The following is a 9,357-nucleotide window of genomic DNA, read 5'->3' on the forward strand; positions in this document are numbered from 1 at the left end:
TATATCCTGTCTCCTCCCTTACCTCAGTGGAACAGTCCCTCCAAGGGAGCTGAGAGGCTGCCATCCCAGCCTATGTTGGTGTAGTTTAGTCACTCAGTTGTGTTCAACTCTTTGCGACCCCATGGACTGTAGCCCGCCATGCTCCTCTGTGCGTGGAAATCTCCAGGCAAGAATACTGGAGTGGGTTGCCATGCCCTTCTCCAGGGAATCTTCCCGACCCAGGGATTGTACCTGAATCTCCTGCATTGCAGGTGGATTCTTTACAGCTGAGCCATAACTTTTAGGCTCTGCTTTTTTATTTTTTCGTTGACACTATTGTGAATACTTTAAGGAGTTGTAAAAATGCAAATGTAGTTTACTTGTTTTTACCTAGATAAAACTTAACAAAGAACAGAAAACTCAATTATGGTTGTCAAACGGAATGTTATAAATCTTTGATGCTGTAAAAGGAAAACGCAGCTGATAAGGGAGAAACAGGGAAGGAAAATGGAGGAGAGGGCAGAGATGCCATGGTGAAAGCTCAATGCTCCTTACAGTGGACAGACAAGCAATGCGTTTCAAGGCTGCAGATGTAAAAAATATGAAAAATAAAAAATTGTATTTTGGAGGAGGCAAGGTTAGGGTAAATGAGTGAAATTCTCATTTTAAATACTGTAGAATCAGTAAGTATTGTCTAAAAATGACAAATGAAGAAGTAGATGTATTGGCTTACTACCAAGAGTTGTGATGGTGAATGAATGGATTCTTTTTAAGAATGGAAACAAGGCCAGAACTACAAATCTTTGTCACAGAGTTTGCAGGAGGGGGTCAGCTGCCCTATGGCCTTGGGACAGTTTTGTGCTGTTTTGTTTTTTTGTCCTTTGCCATTTGCTTCTGAAGGTATTTGCATGAGTTTTTATGTTTCCTTGAGCTAAAAGAGGTTGCTAGGGATTTTTCTGGGCCTGTTTGTCTTACTGTAACCACCACAAGACTGTGTGTATCTTCACAAATTAGATGTGGTTTGTTTAACTTCTCAAATGAAGACTTTTGCCCAAGGGCATGTTTGCCTTCTCTTTCTTGCTTGTTCAGGGCGGGGAATCAGGCTTGGGTACAGCTTCAAATGCCCTCTGCATGCTGAGCTGGCTGTCCTCAGGCTCCACTGCTCCCTGCAAAGCTGTGGCCAGGCGAGCAGCTGGGAGGCGCTAGACCAGGTCTTGCCGAGCACAGAGGCCAGAGAGCTGGGTGCTGGCAGCCAGTCCTGGGCACTGCAGAGCACTCATATCCCCAGACCCCCAGGAATATGAACGTTTCCTCCCTTCCAGTGTCCCCTTCCCTCTGACCGGCTAATGGTGCCACGACCTGCACTGTGGGCAGTGGTCCCTTTGCCACCCCTGCTTGTAAGGGGCCTCCTGTGCCACCAGCTCCATGCGGGCAGGGCAGCCTCAGGTCTCCAGCATCTCCTGTCTCAGCACCCCTGCCAGAAGCCCTCCTCCCACTTCCAGGGCCTGTGGGCAGGACTTTCAGGCACCTGTTTTGTTACCCAGCATCTGCATGCCAGCCTGTTCGCTGGCATTTTCAGGACGTTGCTCATCCCTGTCCACTACCCCTGATCTTGCTGTCACTCCAGGTACTGGCCTAATAATCCTTCCAGCCCTGAGTCCCCTGCCCCCTTTCACTTCAGTACAGACCATCAGGTAAACTCCTGGATCTGTGCTATAAACGGGACAGACAAGATGTGAGGACAGGATGGCTCTCCTCAGCAAGCACTTACTGTGTGCTTGACGCTGCTCAAGGCATTTTACGTCTCTGAACTCATTTACTCCTTGGAGCTCCAATTTTATCTCCTTTCTGTAGATAAGGCTCTGGATGCACAGAGAGGTTAAGTGACTTGCCCAAGATCACACAGCCAGGAAGGGAGAGAGAAGGGATTTGATTTCAGGCTCTAGGGTTCAGACTCTCAATCTTTACACTCTACTACCCCTCCTCGAAGGTTGTTGCTGACCTTGGCCTGGGGTAAAGATGAATTCCATCGGATTGCCATCTTACCTGAGGCCTGGAACCAAGGAGAGGGTACAGACAACCTCCTGGTGTCCCTATGATGGCCTGGATATTGAAATGTTATGGCGTCACTGTCTCAGTGGACATGAATGTGACCCAATTCCAAGAGACAGTGAAAGACAGGGAAGCCTGGCATGCTTCAGTCCATGGGGTGGCAAAGAGTCGGACACGACTAGTGACTGAACAACAACATCTCTATTAGGTTGCCAGGAGCTAGTGGCTCAGAATGACAGAAATCTGTTGTCTCACAGGGTCTGCAGGCCAGAAATCCCAGGTAAGCCCTGCGGGGCAGCTACAGCCCTTCAGCCTTTGCCTCCATCACCACCTGGTGTTCCGCGTGAGTGACTGTTTCCTCTTCTCATATGTACCACAGTTGTATTGGATCAGGACCCACCGTCATTCAGCATGACCTCACTTGAACTTGATCATGTCTGCAAAGACCTTGTTTCCCAATAAAGGACACATTTACAGGTACTGGGGATTAGGACTTGAACACATCTTTTATGGAAACAGTTCAGCCCACGATACAGTTGTCTTTGCCCTGTGTTGTTCTTCGTGTGTGATAGATAATGAGCATAATTTTCAAAATGTCTGCCAATGCCCACTCAAGCATATTATGTGACCTTCTTTTTTTTTTGGCAGTGATTTTTTTTCTAAGGGGAGGTTTACTTATCCCTCACTGATGGTGTTGAAGAAAAATGGGGCAGGAGAGGATGACTGTGTACTGCTCTCTGGTGAGTCCCTGGGATGGGCCACTAAGTGAGGGTCTACAGCTTTTCGTGGGAAAGAATTCAAGAGTGAGACTAGTAAAGGGAAAGCAGGTTTACTGAGAGAGACACACTCCACAGACACAGTGTGGGCATCTCAGAAGGCTAGAGGCAGCTGGGAAATATGGAGTGGTTAGCTCTTGCTGCTGTTAAGTCACTTCAGTCGTGTCTGACTCTGCGTGACCCCAGAGATGGGAGCCCACCAGGCTCCCCCGTCCCTGGGATTCTCTAGGCAAGAACACTGGAGTGGGTTGTCATTTCCTTCTCCAATGCATGAAAGTGAAAAGTGAAAGGGAAGTCGCTCAGTCGTGTCCGATTCTTCGCGACCCCATGGACTGCAGCCTACCAGGCTCCTCCATCCATGGGATTTGCCAGGCAAGAGTACTGGAGTGGGGTGCCATTGCCTTGGGTAATTTCACAGGCTAACTACTGGGAGAAAGCGGGTGGATTTCCAGGCTTTGGGGCCCCACCCACTTTTGGCCTTTTATGGTTCCCCGGAACTGTCATGGCGCCTGTGGGCATGGCTTAGATGCTAATATATTACAATGAGCGTATAATGAGGCAGACCTTCCACCAGAAGTCCAACCTTCCACCATTTTGGGCCCATTCAGGCTCTGCCAGCTTTAGGTCAAGTCGCCCACTGCCTTTTAGCGGCCGTACCCTACCCCTTCCATATTGTTTCACTGGAAGTTGAGGAGCAGTTAGGAGACACACTGTGTAGAGCCAGCGGCCACCTGGGGCCCATGTGAAGGCGGACGGCACCCAGGCGTGGGGCTGCCAGAGACACCCTCAGGACCTAGCTGAGGAGGAGCCAGGACCGCCCCCCTCTGGAGCCCCCGCGAACCTGTGAGGTAAGGAAGCCTGCCCGCTGCCGGACAGTGGTCACTGGGGTCGGGCAGTGCAGTCCCTGTTGGTCCAGTGGCGCCCGCCCCCCGTCCCAGTGACCAGCGCCTGTGAGCTAGATCTGCCACTAGGCTCACCCACAGGGGCTCCTTGGGTTCTGGGCTTGGGGTGGTAGCCGAGTGGGGAGCTGGCTGGCCTCTCTCAGGGCTTCCTGGCTGAAGGAGATCAGTGAGCTGGTCTGCCTCGCGGCCAGAGCTTCTCAAGGGTTTCCTTCCTTTCAGGGTGGACAGCCTGCGGGGCTCCGCCCTCGCCTAATTCCCCCGCCTCTGCCAACGGGGTGCCTCCCCCACCCCCACCCCGCTCCACCCCCCTCACTCCGTGTCCTGGCGATGTGAATTCTTGTCATGTGCGGGCCTCGTGCCCTCAACCTGAAAACACTGGCACGAGGTCGCCTTTGTTTTATCCATCTAATTTCGGGAGGTGTGGCTCCTGTCCCGGATTACGTGCGGAGCAAGGATGCTCTGAGCGGTCCGCCGGGAGGGTGTAGGACAGGCGGAAAACTCGGGGAAGAGCCAAGCCTCGCAGAAGGTGGCTGGCCTCCTGGGTCCCCGTCAGGATATGAAAAGTTCTCTGTCAGCGGTCCTGTTATGAGGGCGCCCTGTTATGAGGGCGCCCTCTGCACCCGCGGAAAATGTCGCTAAACAGGGTTTTGTTTGCGATTTAAAAGAAATAGAACGCTTGGAGCATTTGGGTTTGGTGAACAAAGAACACAAAGATGTGGGATTTCCTTGGGGTCCGTCCACGCCCAGCCAGGTTCCCGCGGCGGCTGGAGGGAGCGGTGGGTACCCAGATCCCTTCTTCCTTGCGCCACCCCTACCCCCGGGGACTGTCCCTGGAGCTGAGTTCTGCCTGTTGACTGCTCTGGCATTTCTGTTGTGCTGGTTGGTTGGTTGGTGGGGTGGCTGCTGCGGGCCTGGGGCCGTGGTGCGTGGGCTTCTATCCCCAGCTCGGCTGTATTTATAGGAAGAGAATTAAAGCCAAAGTAACTGCCATGGTAAATGTCCATACCCTTGGCTCCCACCAGACCTTCTAGTCGAACTGGAGCCTGAGTCAGTTCCCAGGAGGATAAACTTAATATTAGTGATAATAATACTTTGCACTTGGTCTAGTGAAAATATTTTGAGTACGGTGGAGGCAAGGATATGAATGTTTGCTTGGCGCTATTTATCAGGAAGTGCTTCTGCTTGTTTATTATGTTAGGGCTTTGTATACAAAACTATTTTTTTCCTCTCTCACCACCGGGGGCCACATTTCTTGCCTTTTGCTACATCCAAAGTTTAACAGGAAGTTGCCGTTCATATTTAAATCATATGTTTTTAAAACATCTGTAAATAGCTGAAGACAGGAGGGCTGAAAGGTGTGGAGTTGTTTAATATTCTCCCTGACAGATATTTTTGCACTTGAAATTAAATCTCAGTGGTTGTGAAACAGGAAATTTGAAAGCACCTAGTCCCAGAGATGATGACATTTTAATGCTTATTCATCTTTGAACCTCTGGGGGTTCTGAGATACTCAGGGAATAAGGATTCTGAGGGAAGGAAGTGACTCTGAGGAATTATTCTTACTTGTATTCAGACATATTACAGGAGAGCAGGAGCTAACCTGGGAAAAGCAAGTGCATATTAGTCTTCTTCCCGAGTTGACAGTGGGGAGAAAAAAAGACCCTTTATGTATTGCATGGTAGCTGTCTTCTCTCCAGTAATTATGAAGAGTTTTCTTGCAGATTCTTAACTTCCTCTGGGAGCCATCTCCTGGGTGTGTGATACATCACCTGTGGGGGACTCTGGTGTCAGTGAGGCAGCACCCAGTGATGACTGGGGGCTGTGCAGTCGCAGCAGCAGGTCCCTCAGACAGGGTTGGGGCGCTCCATCTTTCCAGCACAGCCTCAGGTGATGTGTTATTCACAGGATAGAACCTCCCCAGAGACCAGTGTGCTCTGACTCCAACTCAGATGAACCCAAGATGCAGCTTCCGGTTGCTTATTGGGTCTCTGTGGCAGTGATTCAGTATCTTATAATCCTTCGGAGTCACAGATCTCGCTACAGCAAATCTGGCTTCAGATCCAGGAGACCGTAACCCCCACAGACCAGCAGACATCAAGTCTGGGCACCACAGACCCATGGCACCGGCTAGCTCAAGAACTTGGAAGGTCCTTTGACTCCTACTTAGATGTTTCTCTAAGTTAAGGAAAAACCAATTATGTGTTTATTCTGCAGAAGCTTAAGGGCTCATAAAACTAGGGGAAAACAGACTTCTGCTTTAAGATGGTGGATTTTTCACAAGGATTTTTCTTTTTCCTCCCAAATCTCAATAAAGAGATACAAAACTAAAAAATTTCCTTAACAGGAAGGGGGAGTAGAAGAAGGGGTTATAGGCAAAGAAGACATTAAAATGGATACAGAGAGATGGAAAAGGCTAGATGACAGATGGGAAGAAGCCAAGGATGGCTGTGCCCATTCCAAGAACATGGCAGTGGGGCTTACAACAGTGGCCAGTCCTCCCAGCAGAACACAGAGAGACTGGAAAGTGATCAGGGGCATCAGACAGGATGTTTAATTGAAGGTTTATCAACAGAACAGTTGTGTCAATTAGTCTCTAGCCTAAAACCCTACCCACTTCACCAGGAGAGACCAGCAATCAGGTATTTACCCCTGAGTGAACTGAAAAACCAGAAGACTCCTCCTAAAGGCAGTTGACCAAGGAGATCCAACAGTCTCAGTGTGGGTTTTGGGGACTTCCTGTTCAGATATCAAAGAATGCTCTGAAGAGCACCAGCAACCTACCAGTGAACCCTAAAGCAAAGTCTACTGGTGCACATGGCTAAGCCCATGCATGATTCTTGCCTCCAAGCCTTTATTAGCTCAGGGTACGGCTTGTTGATGAGACACAACATGCCAGCTACAGGAAACATGTTCCTTCAATCTCAGATATGAACAGAGGACTAAAGATAACCAGACACATGGGGAAAGCTGGCCATCTGAAAGAAAAAGACCAAGAAAACTAAACAGAATAGCTGACCCCATAAGATTAAAATCACAACCCAGGGATGAGAGAGAACCTGACTAATCTAGTGATTAGGTTGGTGCAAAGATAACTGTAGTTTTGCATTGTTGAACTTTGCTGTTTGATATTGGAATATATCCTTAAGTAAATGTGGTTATGTTATATATCATTTTAATGTGCATTTCTCACTCTATGTTTTTTTTACTAATGACTTACCACTTGTTTATTTTATATATTTTAGACTAGGGAAATGATGTTAAATGAAAAGCGAATTTGAGTGAGTTTCCTATTCGAGTTCAGAATGGGTCATAAAGCAGTAGAGCAACTTGCAACATCAACAGCGCATTTGGCCCAGGAACTGCTAATGAATGTTACAGTGCAGTGGTGGTTCAAGAAGTTTTGCAAAGGAGATGAGACCCTTGAAGATGAGAAGCACAGTGGCTGGCCATCGAAAGTTGACAATGACTAATTGAGAGTTATCATCAAAGCTAATCCTCTTATAACTACATGAGAAGTTGCCAAAGAACTCAACATTGACTATTCTACAGTAATTTGGCATTTGAAGTAAAGTGGGTGCCCCGCGAGCTGACTGCAAATCAGAAAAATTGTTTTGAAGTGTGGTCTTCTCTCATTCTATTCAACAGCAAACAAACCATTTCTCTTTGGATTGTGACATGCAACAAAAAGTGGATTTTATATGATAACCACTGATGACCCCTCAGTGACTGAACCTAGAAAAGCACTTCCCAAACTTGCACCAAAAAAAGGTCATGGTCACTGTTTGTTGGTCTGCTGCCCATCTCATCCACTACAACTTTCTGAACCCAGGTGAAACCATTACATCTGAGAAGTATGCTCAGCAAATCGACCAGATGCACCCAAAATTGTCATACCTGCATCTGGCATTGGTCAACAGAATAGGCCCAGTTCTTCACCATGACAATGTCTGACCACACATTGCACAATCAACACTTAAACATTGAACGAACTGGGCTACAAAGCTTTGCCTCATCTGCCATTCTCACCTGACTTCTCACTAGCGGACTAGCATTTCTTCAAGCATCTTGTCAACTTTTTGCAGGGAAGATGCTTCCACAACCAGCAGGATGCATAAAATGGTTTCCAAGAGTTTGTTGAATCCTAAAGCATAGATTTTTAACCTTCAGGGATAAACAAACTTATTTCTCGTTGGCAAAAATGTGTTGATTGTAGTGGTTCCTATTTTGATTAATAAAGATGTGTTTGAGTATGGATATAATTATTTAAAATTCACGGTCCAAAACCAAAATTACGTTTGCACCAATCTAATAGTATCTTCAGAGAAATTTGGGTGAGATTTTGCATCCACAAAATCAGAACTGGTTGCTATGAAAAGAGAATCAGAAGCAGTGGTTTTTGTTTGTTTGGTTTCTGGCTTAGAGCAGCAGCAGCAGTCCTAGAGGCTGGAAATCAGGTGTTGGCAGGGCTGTGTTCCTTCTGAGGGCTCTAGGGGAGAATCATGAGGCTTTTGGAAGCTAAGCATTCGGACAGAGGGCTGAGAGACAAAGCTGAGGAGACCATTTGGATGTGAAACACAGGGACGAAGAGATTTAAAATATAAGAGAAAACATAAGGGACCTATAGCATTACTCCAAGAGAGCCCCACCCAGGCTATCCATTTTTAGACAGAAGATGGAGAGAAAAATATTACCAAAAAAAAAAAAAAGCAAACTTTTTGTTCTTTTTTTTAAAAATTTTATTAAAATATAGTAGATTTATAATGACTAACAAATTTTTAGATTTGTTAGTCGCAAGTATGTAGTAATTTAGTTATATGTATAAACTATATAGATATATATTCCTTTTTCTACATTCTCTTCCATTGTAGGTTATTACAAGATATTGAGTGAGTATAGTTCCCTGTGGTATACAGTCAGTCCTTGTTATGTATTTCATATATTTGTAGTTGTTGTTTAGTTGCTAATTCATGTCTGACTCTTTTGCGACCCCATGGACTGTAGCCTGCCAGGCACCTTTGTCCGTGGGATTTCCCAGGCAAGAATACTGGAGTGGGTGGCCATTTCCTTCTCCGGGGGATGGTCACAACCCAGTGGTTGAACTCACATGTTCTGCATCTGCATTGGCAGGTGAATTCTTTACCACTGAGCCACCCGGGAAAGCCCGCATTTATATATAGTAGTGTGTATGTTTTAATCCCCAGCTCCTAATTTATCCCTCTCCCCCATCTCCTTTGTTTTCTATATCTGTGAATCTGTTTCTGTTTTGTAAATAAGTTAATTTACATCCTTTTTAAATTGCACCTACAGCTTATATCATATGTTAATTTGTCTTTCTCTGTTTGACTTGCTTCACTTGGTGTGATAATCTTGCATGTTGCTGCAAGTGGCATAATTTCGTTCTTTTTTATGGCTGAGTAATATTCTGTTGTATCTATGTACCACATCTTCTTTATCCACTTATCTGTTGATGGACATTAAAATGGTTTCCATGTTTTAAGTACTGTAAACAGAGCTGCAGTGAACTTTGGGGTGTATGTACCTTTTCAAATTATGGTATTCTCCAGATATATATGCCCAGGAGGGAGATTGAAAGATCATATAGTAGCTCTATTTTTAGTTTTTTAAGGAACCTCCATACTGTTCTCCAT

General features: G+C 46.4%; 1 long non-coding RNA gene across 1 annotated transcript; it reads left to right on the forward strand.

Annotated features, from left to right (window-relative positions):
* The first annotated feature begins 2,224 nt into the window (after positions 1-2,224).
* On the forward strand, positions 2,225-8,530 carry LOC113879946. The gene is made up of 3 exons (XR_003507533.1): positions 2,225-2,508; positions 2,680-2,771; positions 6,952-8,530. It is a non-coding gene; the product is annotated as an uncharacterized LOC113879946 (long non-coding RNA).
* Positions 8,531-9,357: the final 827 nt, after the last annotated feature.

The sequence above is a fragment of the Bos indicus x Bos taurus genome, chromosome 21 (genome assembly GCF_003369695.1).
Source record: "Bos indicus x Bos taurus breed Angus x Brahman F1 hybrid chromosome 21, Bos_hybrid_MaternalHap_v2.0, whole genome shotgun sequence".
Lineage (NCBI taxonomy): Eukaryota > Metazoa > Chordata > Mammalia > Artiodactyla > Bovidae > Bos > Bos indicus x Bos taurus.